The following is an 11,040-nucleotide window of genomic DNA, read 5'->3' as shown; positions in this document are numbered from 1 at the left end:
GATCCATTTGGACCTGTTGCATCTTGTATTCCTTGAGTAGAAGTCGAATTTGCCGCTCCTGATCCTGAACCTTGTGGGGGATCTCGATCACCCCCTGTACTGGTCGTAACGACCATTTTCCTGTTGTACCTTCGTTTGGGAATCGGTTGTGCACTGTTCTTTAATTTACCGTTCCTAAGGTTCATACAAGATCTTGATATTGTCTAGACAAAAATAAAGCAATTGATTAAAACAATCTGCTTGACACTGTCCCACTGGGCGTGCCAATTTGTTTACGGTGATTTCCGGTAAACAACCGCTAGTCTTCCAAACTATAATAAATATGATTTGGTTACTCGCAGGATCGACTAGATTGATCCTAGGACACATAGTCAAGAAGATTGTCATCAACGTTCATTCGAACCATATTCATTATTTGTCTTCTTCAATAAGCGTTGTTCGATTAAAGAACAAATAGTTTTGACAATCACTTTGTTACATATAAATGTGACTTCAACGAAAAGATAAGTAACATAACATAGAACATTAAAAGGACTATTGAAACGTAAAGAATCTTAAATTGCAGAAATGTAAAAGACTTTGAAAGTAAATAACATAAAAGTAATTCGAAAGTAAATGACATTAAAGTAAAGATACAGAAATGTAAATGGCAAGAAGTAAACGAAATGCAGTAATTCTGGAAGATATTTAAAAGCAAAGGGTAATACACATGTATTAAAATGGTGGTGTCATACGTACATTTTCTCAGCGAACTCTTTCTCTTAACGCTTGATACTTGAGTAAATATGTGAGTGATTTGTACAAAATGAACACACAGAATCCTAACATTAAGACTCCTATTTATACTAGTTTCGACCTTAACGGTCCTATACTAATCTGCTGCCACGTTTCGCATAAGAACTTCTAGCGATGCCATCTGTTACTTGGACAGTTACGAAACCGTCTTCGAATTTCAAATCTTCCCGCCTGAGTCTGTCTTCGACGCGTGGCAGTGTATTAAACAAACACTACAAAAAAAACACGCTAAGTAGTAATACTTGAATATATTTACAAATTTGTCTAAGTCCCCGAAGACACATACTTTTCACTAGCTTTCAGTATTCATTATCTTCATAGTGAACTTAGAAACTTTTACTCTCGAAGCATGACCATCAGTAGCCATTCTTTTATTTTTAAGGGATGGCCATCAGTAACCATCTTTCCTTCGATTTTCTACTTCTTCGAAGGATAAATAATAATAATATAAAACGAAATCTTCAGCTAACAGCTAGCTGATAGCTTATAGCTTATGACTGATGGCTGATGTCTGATGACTTATAGCTTATAGCGGATAGTTGAGACTGATAGCTTATAAGTTAACTGAAGTGTTTGGTAAAATTAGCGGTTAAATTAACTTATAAATGTAAAATGACATAAAAGATATTTAATATATAATTATTTTGTTTTAAAGTAAAATAAATTTTAAAGGTTAAAAATGGATTTTAATTAAAATAATAAGGATAAAAAAGGAAGAAAAAATAATAAGCTATAAGACATAAGCTAAAACGCTATTTGAAATAGCGTCTGGAAAATAAGCTATAAGTTAGTAAAATAAGCTATAAGCTCGTGATGAAAAGACCGTTACCAAACGGGTCTAAATTATCATACGAGCTTATAAGACATAAGACATAAGCTATAAGCTTAAAAAAAAGTGTTCCCAAACAGAGCCAATATACACACATATACACATACGCTCGCATAGAAAACACACATTACACACATCCACGCATGGATGCAGACGCACACACATGTAAAATTATGCTTAGAAACACGGTGCTTTCGAAATAATCTTTCGGACAAAATCAAAATAGGGCTTTATAGAAACTTTAAAAAATATGAGTGTAATGAGAGGCAAAACAATTTTTTCTCTCACACTCTAATTAATAAACAAGACTAAGATTATTTTTTTATTACACATATTTTATATGGTTGATATGGAGGCAGAAGTTGGGAGAGACACTATCCTAATCTCGTTGGCATGCGCCCATACTTACTAACATCATTATGAAACTTGGAGTATTTGCTATTGCATTTGTGACACAGTCCATGCAATAATTCTTCTTATGGTTCAAACTTCAAACCATTAGTATTTTTCCAAAATGCATATTGAACAAAAACACAAAAGCAATGAATTGTATCTATGATTTCTCATAGTTTATTATTGGCAAACTACCAAAGCTGATGTTTTTGTTTTCTTTATGTCTAACCCCTTTAGTTATAATAACCTGATTTGTAGTGTATATCTTCAACTATTACCATTACCATTACCCTTACCAATACCAACTTAGTTATGGTGTGAGGTCATTCAAGACCAAATATAGATATACCAATGGTAAATGACCTCCTTTTCTCTTTATATGTAGTATATATATGTTTTGTTGGGTTAGGTTCGCCGTGTGAAGAAAAGAGATATAATATTTTTGTTTTTTGGCTCATTTATGTAAGTGGAAATACTTCATGTTAGAATATAGGATTTGAAAGAAGAAAGTATTTTGGCGAGGATAGAAATTATGTCCAAAGAGAAGAAAAGAGTGAAAGATACTATCTATTTTTTTCAAATCTATCATCATAAAACTATGACTCCAAATTTGTTCAACGATGAATCATGTTAAATTAGATAGGAAAGACAAGGACTCAAGAGAGGTAAATTGCCCTCTCATAGAAGTGACATCAAAGCCTAATTATGAGCTATTTTGACTTGTTTTCATATTTGAGGGGAAAAATACAAATATATATAAAGGTGGTAATTAAGTTTGAATTGTACTACATTGTTTTAAAAATTGTATCAAATCGGCCAATCAAATTGGTTGAATCAAAAACCAAAAGAGTCGTCAGTCTGGTTAGATTGATGAATCAAATAAACTATTGAATTAGTGGAAACTGTCTAGAACCCGTCAAAACCAGTAAAAACTAGTGAATAGACGGTTTTGAAAAATCGAAAATTAAATATTTTTTCTTAGACAAAACATGTCGTTTTAATAATTTTAAAAAAATTAAAATATATAACAATTATTTAAAACATATTTTCTTACTTATAATTAAATTTAGGTTTAATTCATTCTGAAGTCCCTTAATTTGATTTAAGATTTCAGTTTGGTCACTTATCTAATGATTGCTACAATTAAGTCCTTCAAAAACATTTTTGTTAGTCAATTTGATCCATTCCGTTAACTTGATCATTTTAAATATATTTGGTGAGACAATATTGTTGAATCTCAACCATAGACTTCATTAATATTTTTAGGGTAATGCTAACTTGTGCCTCAAAGGCACAAGTTAAGAAATCCACTTATAGAAACTTTGTTTTGAAACAAAATAATAAAAAATTAATTTTATATTTTCATTAAAATTAGTGCACAATTTCTAAGATATTTTTCCTTCAATTGATTCTTAACTTGTGCCCCTATGACACAAGTTAGCATTACCTATATTTTTAATATTAACTGTTTGATCATTTTAATAAATTTTACACTTTCAAATCTTGATGGTCTATTCATTCTAACAATACACTTCCAACACTTAATTCTCTTTATGAATGTGTCTCTTCTTCACCTCTTTTTCTTCTTCATTTGCATCACCATCTTCATCATTTTTATCAAAATTCCAGAAAATTTTAAAATTCCAAAAATGATTTAAAAAAAAAATGAAGAATGACTTTAGGAAATCAACTCTCAATAGATTTATAAGTGAAATGTTTACAAGATATTGCTTCTAAAAATCAGATTGAAACATTAACAGTTTAGCTCAAGTGTTAACACAATTTATGAGCAACAACTCTTGTGTTCTTACAGATTCTTAGAAACAAAATTTCTCACAATGGACTGTTTAGTGCAGTTTCTCTAAGAATTTTCTTTTTTCCTCTTTTTCTCTTTGAAGTTTATTTGAATATTGCTTGAATATCGTTGTTGTTCGTCAGCTTCTTCAAAAGAGTGTATCTCATATATATAGTCCCATGATTATATTACTGATAAGTGTCAAATTATAGTTATTTTTGTGCATAATTTTACGGCACTTATCTTCTCTTTTTCCTCAATTTAGACGAGTTTTAGTGTATATTACATAAATATGTAGATTTTGTGTTTAATCGAGTTTTTGATTCATTTATGTACCGACTAATAGTTTTTCATTCATTTTGTAGGTATTTGAGCATGTATGGAGCATTGAGTAATAAAACTTCAAGGATGCAATTTTTGATCAATAAAAGGAGAAGCCATTTGAAGAAAATAAGAAGCTGCTTCTGGTGTGAGTCGCCCGGCGGAGTAACTGGCTCACCGGGCGAGCGTGGAAAATAATGGTTCCACTTATGCCTTGGCCCACCTCTTGATCACTGGGAGGAAGAATAAGGAGTCATCGGGCGAAGCAATTCGTTCGCCGGGTGAAAGAAGATATTTTTGCCCACTTGTCGACGTGGCGCAGGCTGTGTGGCTAGAATAAAGTCGTTCGTCGGGTGGAGCAATTGGCTTGCCGGGCGAACGCGTCGGGACAAAATTTTGTATCTATTTTTATTTCATTTCATTTGTTAGGGTTATGGTTTTGGGAGAGGGTTTTTGTTCTCTCAACTTCATCAACCTCATTTTTCTCTGGGATTAGCTTAGATAACAATATTAGGGTCTTGCATCTTATGGATTCGGGGTGGATTGCTCATCAACCGGCGCTGACTGTCATACCCCAAAATTTGCCCCATCTACTTCACCTACAAAGATTCAAAGACTAGGGTTCCATTCAAGCAACACTCCTAGCCAAGAGCCTCCTGAGGCTAGGGTTTGAGATTCCCCTAAGAGGGACCAATGAGATAAGGCTTTTAATCAAGGGTATATGGTTTATAGTGACCTAATATAACTCCATAGCAAAAGTCAAAGCATCACTCCAAAGGTTACCTGCTCAAACAGTCCCAAGATCTACAATCAACTGATTCAAATCCAAAGTCAAGGCATGATCCAAACTTCTAACCATTAATTACGCAACAAGTATGGGGATTGATGTATATCCATCATTTGATCAAAGCTTGATCATGATTCCATTAATAGAAACTCAGAGATGAACAAATACAAAAAGGTTCAAATTAGGGTTTTTTTAGGAGAAAGTCAACCCAACTTTGACTGGGCATAACTTTCACATGGAACATCAAAAATTCCCCACCCAAAGCCTCTTCTGAAGGAAATTGGATTCTCTACAACTTTGTCGCTCACAAGCCAAGGCTAGAAATGCACCATTTGGGAGATATGGTCAAAGAGATTATAGGTCCTCCAAAAAGTCAATAAAATATACCTTTTGGGTCAAAGCTCATAACTTGAGCATGGAAACTCCGATTGAGATAAAACCAAAGGCATCATTTAGAGGACTCTTTGAGCTTTCTAAAGAGTCCAAGAACACTTTCATATGTCAAAAGTTGAGCAAGATACGAGTTGTACAAGTTAGGCGATTTTGAGGAAATGCATAGGATGCAAAGTGAGCAAGTTTGGTTATTTTTTACCAATGGGCCTATATATTCCAATTCCCCACGTAATCCAAAGCTCAAGAGAGGCCCGTTAATCACATGAATTTTATTTCATGATTTTTATTTTATTTATATTTGATTTAATCCATTTAAAAAAAATTTAAATCAAAATAAAAGGAAAATTGTGAAAGGATTGATTTTAGTTTTATTTTCCAAGCAAATCAAATCAATTAAACATCACATACCACGTCCAAATTCATGCAAGGTAATATTGATAATATTGGATTGAGCTTGAGAAAGTTTAGAAAGATTTCATGGAGATTTTCAAATCAAACACTAATCATGGAAATTACAAAGATTTTCTTCAAATTTCTTAACCTAATCTATTGCAATATAAGTACCCAAGATAATCATACGGAAAGGAGGCTGAAAAAAGAGGTTTGGCAGCCAGAAATATCTATACAAAGTTCAAAAATTCAAGGGAAAAAGGTAAGGTCGTTTTTGGAGTGGGGGATTCTTTCAGGGTGTTTTGGAGATCTAAACGTATTCCTTGGAGTTTTCTGAGTGAGTCCCAACCTTCATCGTGAACAAAAACGCGCTGAGGAGCATCCATACAAGCCACGGTTTCTCTCAAATTTTTTAGACTCGATTGCATACATATTCACTCTTTCAATGTGATTTAACTCCATGTTCGTGTTTATAGTGATGCTTTGATGCTTTCTGGTTAATTTAATTGAAGTTTAAGTGCAGGTTTTAAGAGTCACCATTGCTAGGGTTTGAAGGTCTCAATTCGGGGGTTTCCATTAGCGGCAAAATTGGACCGAGCCAAAGACACCAACGTGATCGGGAGAGGATGTACGATCAATCCACGGCTTTACTTTTTATTAATTTTACGTGATTCATGCTTTTGATTGACACAGGGCTATAGCAACGTTCGTAAACCATAGCCATAGGTGTGTGGTGTTTTTTTCAGAAAAAAAGCACGGGGAAGACGATACTGTGCAGGCGCGAGTTTCAATTTTAAAATCTGTAGCGCTTATTTTTGTATATAGTCTTTCATGTTATTTTATAAACAACTCACAAACGTAGCGCAGGTGGTTTGGTTGTATAAAGCGAGACCTATGAGGACCGGGTTCGATCCCTGTAGCCTCACCCTTCGTTTTGAATATTTTTCTTCTGTACAATCCAGTGTGGCGCATCAACATACACCCATCATACGCCTGCTGCAGCCATCCACTGGATCATTACCAAACGAGATCCCACGTACCAGAGTTTGAGGCTGCATCATGGATAGCCAAGGACACGCCACACACAATCTAAACCAGGTTCCTATATATTTTGTATTTACTTATTTGTTTTATTAATTTTATTATTTAGATTAAGTGATAATAGTTATTTTTTAATTTAATTAATTTATTTAGTTAGGTTAGAATATGATTAGGATTAGGATATAATTAGGATTAGGGTTATATTAGGTTTTAAGAATCATATTTTCTCGATTATTTTGATTACTCGATTATTCGAGTTAATTAATTTAATTAATTTTAATTATAAAAACCATAAAAACCTGTATAAATATATTAAAGTGTTAGGATTTTTAATTTATTATTCGTTTCGACCGAATCAATCGGTCGCGATGGTTAATAACCAATTAATTATTTAATTAATTAAATCCTATAAATTAAAATAGTAATTATTTTGCTAAATGGTTCTAACCAAAGCTATTGGTTACGATGATTAGCATATTTTCCCTTTATCAAAATTCGTTATTATTTGTAATCGAATCTATCGATTATGAGGGGTAACGATAATTAAAATACGCACATTTGCTAGTCGTGATAATCGAATCTATCGATTATAGTGGTTAGCAATTCTCCCTTTAATCTGTTAGCCATGGTAATCAAACCTATTGATTATTGCAACTAATGGTAACAAATCAAAATCAGGGTTGTACGCCCAAAACTTTTAAAACACACTAAACCACGATACTACGGTGTTTCAACACTGCGATGTTCACAACTACGATAAGGTAACTCAAAATACCTTCGAACATTCGCATTTCAAAACAACTTCAAAACAAATTCAAATACATTCAATTCAACTCTAAGGCGTACAATCCTGTTCCCGAACTACGTTGACTCTGATTCTCCATAAGGAGATACGTAGGCACTTGGATAACCAAGGCGAGTCCCCTTCCTCTAAATTCTAATCCTGTCAATATAATTAGCTTTATAATTACTCTCTGTCACCTTTCTTTATAAACCTTGCCATAAACCTTTATCTTTGAATGTTAGCCTTTAGGAAATGGTTGAGGGTGCCTAACACCTTCCCTCGACCTGAATATAGTATCTTACCCTGATCTCTTAATTGCATAGGTTTCCTATTCGCCTTGGTAGAATAGGTGGCGACTTTAAACATTAATTTTTTAGGCAGGTTGCTACAGCTGGCGACTCTGCTGGGGATAACTATAATGGCGAATACTATGCTCCTATAGGTTTTGGCAGGGTTTAGGTTTGGCAAGTTTTTTTTAGGGTTTGGCAAACTTGCCATTTTTAGGGTTTGGGGGAGGTTCATCTTTTAATAAATATTAAATTATTTTTTTTTATTTATTTGTTTTTTGTTTTTTCTTAAAATGTTTATTTATCTGCCTTAAAATGTTTACCTATATTATTATATGCATTGTTGTTTTTTATGTTGTGTTAAACCCTAAGTGTGGGAGTTAACTTTGAGATCAATAGGGGACATGAATCGCCTACGAGTCTCATTGATAACTCCACTCGGAGTGGGTTGAGTATTCAGAAATGTCCAAAACGAGGCTTGACTTTATTGAGGGCAGGACTGGATGCTTGGCTGATCTCTCCGAGAACCTACCCCAAAAATTCGAACCTCATGGATAAAATGAGTTGTTCTAAAATCCAAAGAGACAAAAAGTCTCAGAGGCTACGAACGACCCCATGAGACCTTCTAGAAACCCCCCTATAAAAAGGTTGGCTCCCAAGAGCCGCTACGTCGAACCTATGAACTTAGGACTTTTGTGCTTTTGTGCTTACTATATGCTTGCAATTTATATACTTCGAATATCTATGCGTTTCAATTTTGCAGGTATCCCTACGTATTCCCTAGCCTGTAGGGACTCTAACTCCTAAGACCATGTCTTTCCCACGAAGGACATCGCCATCTACGCACTCCCTAGCCTGTAGGGACTTCCCTTATACATCCTTGTATTTCTATAACTACGCGTCCTTCCTACGAAGGACATCTTCGTTAGCATGCGTCAATGGGTCTCTCGATGGCCATGAGATATAGTGATTGTCTCGAACGGGCACTCTATGCTTGCTCCTACGAACTCCCTAGCCTGTAGGGATTTTCTTTTGCGTTCATGTGTTTCTACAACAACGTGTCTTTCCCCTGAAGGACATCCTCATTAAAGCACGTTGATTGGCTTCACGATAGCCATGAGAGCTGGTAACTGTCTTGAACAGTCAACCCGTGCTTATTCCCGACCACCCTCTAACTGGTGTAGGTTTTGGATTTCCATCCATACACCTTCGTCCCTAGCCTGTAGGGATTTCTCTTCGTCTCATATCGTCCTTAGATAGGTTGTGTTCCACATAGAGAACCTTCCCACGAGGGACAACTTCATAAGTACACGTCGAACGACCTCTCGAAGGTCATGAGACTTGGTGACTGTCCTGAACGGTCATCAGCTGCTACTTTCCGCGTACCCCTTAATCTAAGGGATTCCATTAACGTGTCATAATATATATCTTGCAAGGATTTCACGAGGGTCCAATGTCGCCTCTAAGGTTATCCCTAGGATCGCATGTCACCCGTCTGCATTGCATGCAAGGAGTTATAATACAAGGAGTCTTGTGCATACGCATGCATTTGCATTTTCATGCATTCATACATTTACATTTGCATATCCATCTTCGCCCGCATCCTTACTTACCATGCTAGCCGGTTTCCCGAAATTCCCGAAGAAAATCAAAGGGATCCTAGACTATGGAGAAAGGAGGATAAACTATTAAGAATGATCTTAAAGTAAAGAGGACGCCTTTCACCATGCCAGCCACATGCCCTTGCCTTATCATAACAAGATTATAAATACAATAAAGGTTGTCATCGAGCCAGGATTAGTTCAACAAAGAGTTCCCTCATAGATACACTCAAGGGGTATCTAGTCGTAAAGGGGTTCATCTACGAACATAGCAAACTTACAAGAACGCTCTACAATAACCTGGGGGTAAGGATTAATCCAACTAGGGCAATACCCTAAACAAAAATGCGTGACTACGATGGAGGGAATGCGACATATGCTAACTCCATACCAAGGGGCAAAAAGGCCATAGGTTTTTCTATCAATCTACAAACTTTGAAGGCTGCAAATGGTGTGGTGCTATCCTTAGAAAGAAAAGGAAAAAGAGGTTCAGTCAAAGGAAACTCATGAAGTTTCGATACGACAAAAACCCACCGCTTACAATTATTTCCGACAGGTTTGACGTGCCCAAGGAGAATTCGAGATTACCCTTTACTTCTACAAGTCCATGAACTAAGGAGTAAAACCAGGTCAACGGATTCACAAAGGAGATTTCCCTTAGGATTAATAGGTTTATCATTTCAAGTTATAACCTCTACGATCACAAAATGTTATTTGATGTAAAATGTTGTATCTTTCGAATAGCGATTCAATAAAATAATCATGCATGTTTTTGAAATCAATTCATTCGCTTCATTCGCTTACTACTACGACTTTCCACTCACACTCTTCTATTGATCTATTTCAATTTCGACTTTCAATTATTAACAAACTTGAGGAAGAATGACGAATACAAATAACTAAGTCTCGCTAAACATATGCTTTCAAGGTAAGACCGAACCGACGATGTACAGGCATTGTTTCAATTCCCAAACAGTGGAGAAATAAGGATGTTAATCCCTCGTTACCCCCTCGAGCCAGGAATTGGAGTTTGCTTCTACTTTTCAAATAAACCTTGATTTTAACCAGGGGCAGGGTAGATTTCAATTGATTCAATGATGTATTTTGGTTGTCAAGAGAATCAGTCAATCCAAGCAAAAGTTCAAAGCAAAGGTTCAAGCACATCTTCTTCCTCACCTTCATCAAAGAATGAGGGAGCAATGGAGATAACATTCACAACAATCTTCTTCCTCATTACATCATTCAAGATCGAGGAGGTATCAAAGTCAAAGCTTACAAATCAACGTCAACATGGCAGTCACAACATTCAATATCCAAGGATCAATATTTCCAAAGGAGTATTCAAAAAAAAAGAAGAAGAAAGCGCCCGCTAAGTCAAAACGGAAAATTCCATGAAAACAAAACCAAATGACTTAGGCAAAATTTAGGGCATCCCGATGGATCAAATGCAAAGGAATTGGTTCATGCAAAAATAAGGGATAAAAAAAAACAAAAGCAAAATACGAAGGATAACCTTGTGACTGCTAAATTGTCGAAGCTTCTCATAAATACTTGGATCATTACAACTTCGTCCATCCATGCTTGGATCTCTACTAAGGCTTCTGCCCAACATTAAAACTGAAAC

Source organism: Vicia villosa, linkage group LG3 (genome assembly GCF_029867415.1).
Source record: "Vicia villosa cultivar HV-30 ecotype Madison, WI linkage group LG3, Vvil1.0, whole genome shotgun sequence".
NCBI classification, from domain to species: Eukaryota; Viridiplantae; Streptophyta; class Magnoliopsida; order Fabales; family Fabaceae; genus Vicia; species Vicia villosa.
The sequence above is the reverse complement of the archived record's forward strand: the minus strand, read 5'-3'. Positions refer to the sequence as shown.